The sequence below is a fragment of the Palaemon carinicauda genome, chromosome 21, assembly GCF_036898095.1.
Source record: "Palaemon carinicauda isolate YSFRI2023 chromosome 21, ASM3689809v2, whole genome shotgun sequence".
NCBI classification, from domain to species: Eukaryota; Metazoa; Arthropoda; class Malacostraca; order Decapoda; family Palaemonidae; genus Palaemon; species Palaemon carinicauda.
In genome coordinates, this window is record NC_090745.1 from 72331611 (window position 1) to 72334110 (window position 2500).

Consider the following 2500-nt stretch of genomic DNA (forward strand, 5'->3'; position numbering starts at 1 on the left):
GTTTCTCACACTATTTTCCTTAACCACCACCATGAATTCAGTTTTGTTTTCATTTAATTTTAGTTGTTTAAATGTCATCCATTCTCTAACACTATCAAGGATTCGGTTTAGAATTTCAGTAGTGTCATATATATAATTTATGGAGAAGTAAAATTGTGAGTCATCCGCAAATTATTTGAACTCCACGACATGCCTTTGTAGCATTTTCGATAGACCAATAGTATAGATGCAGAAATAGATTGGCCCAAGTACACTCCCCTGGGGTACCCCTCTGTTTAAGGGTTCATATGATGATAAGAGTTTCCAATTTGTACACAGTAACTTTTACCAACTAATTAGTCTTTTAGGTATTTGAAGGCTTGATCTTCAATGCTGATGGACCGTAGATCATTTAGTAGCAGTTCATGCACAACTGTATCAAAAGCAGCACTGAAATCGAGCAGTATTAAGATACAACATTTATTTTCATCCATCATTTCTAACACATCATTTACAACAGAGCAGATGGCTGTCTGTCTCCGTAGAGTATAGTTTTCTGTAAGCAGATTGGTTGTCAGGCAAAGCCTCTATTACTTTTAAGTGACTGACTTGTTCAAGAATCACATATTCAAGCACTTTTGAGGCAAAGGATGGATTTGAAATAAGTCTATATGAGCTTAACTCCTGGTAGTCCAGTGCATTTTTCAGAACTGGTGTGACTAACCATTTTCTCAGATTTAGGAAACTTACATTCATCATTTGGTCTTCTCATTATTATTTCGGCTAGATTAGAAAAGTCTCTCTCTCCAATTACATAAGATATTGGCATAGGATCGATTGCACAGTTTGTTTTCTTTGCTCTCTTGATAATTCTGGTAATGTCATACTGTGTTATGTTGTTAAATCGTAATTTTGTCTGTGTGCCTGGTGTATCATTAATCTGATGTTGAGTATATACAAATGACCTGGTTATATTTTCAATTTTATTTTTAAAGATTACTAGAAAATCATTTGCTAGTTCCTGGTCACTGTACCAATCAGGTAGCTTCTTTTCTTTTACATTTCCCATTATACAATTCAGGAGACGATATAACTTAATTATGTCTGTTGCTGCTTCGAGGATCTTTTTCTTATTGCATTTACTTTTTTTCCTTCTTAGTAGGTAGTTATATTGACATGCAGCAGTTTTGTATTCTACCGAAGTCCTTTCAGTTTTTAACCTATTCCACTTTCTTTCTTTACGTCTTTTTTCCCCTCTTTTTTTTTACCAAAGTCTCTCCATCAAACCAAGGCGATTGGTCTTTTACTATTATAGTCTTTTCCATCGGTGGGCACATGGTATCATATTCACTTTTACTCACTTCATTATAAGTGGTCGTAAGACAGTTAGCACACTTAGCTCCTAACAGACATTGGTCATCATGATCACAGGGAATGTTGATAGCATCATTTATTTCCTTTGCAATTTCTTCAGTAAATACGGTAGGAGAAAAATTTAATTTATGCCTAAAGTTTATTTTCTTTACCAATGCATGTTTCTGTATAGGTAGACAAAACGTAATAAGTTTTTGCACTGAGGAGATAGTACATTTCTCTTCAACTTTCATATCAGATACAATATTATTCACTTCATCACTAAAAACTAAGTCTAACGTATACCCAGTTAAAGTATTTGTACAGTTAACATTATTCACTAGTCGATATGATTCTAGTAACTCACTAAAGGTCGAAGCGTCAGTATTTGATGCGTCATCCATCCAAAAATTGGATTCTCCACAGATAACATTCGTTTTTCTCCATGATAATCATCTCAATGAGAGCACCGAATTCGTCAAAAAAAGATACTAATGTTTTTTCTAGGAGGTTTGTAGATTATTGCAAAGGATATTCATTTTTTTTTGGCGTTAACTTTATTTCTATGTATTCAAAGCTTGTTACACTAATTTTTTTCAACGTTTTGAGATTTGAGTACCTTTTATGAATAAAGAGTCTGATACCCACACCATATCTACCTTCCCTCGTATGTAAAAGAAGGCATATGGGGGGGGGCGTCACTTCATTGATCCTTACCTTGTCCAAGTTATTTAACCATGTTTCAGATAATGCTAGTAACTCCAAATATTTCTCGTTTATCAATTCTCGAATTTGAACAGTCTTATAACCTACAGATTGTATATTTACATAGCCACAGTTTATGACATCCCTAGTAACCATGATCAGTATTTTCCTCTAGTCTTTGCAATTCCAATTCATAAGCTTTGCAGTCTCTAGAATTTATTGTGTGGTCACTTGGTTTTTTTAACTTTGTGCAGTTTATACACTTTGACACATGCGAATTACACTCTCTGGTGGAATGTCTCCCTGAACATTTCCCGAAGACTTTATCATAATTCTTAGACTTGCAGTCTTTTTCAAAATGTTCATAGCTCTGACAGTGGAAGTAGGTGATCACGTAGTACCTATCACGTATGTTATAGATACCCCATCGTAACAAAAAAAAATTTCCCCATTATCATGAATA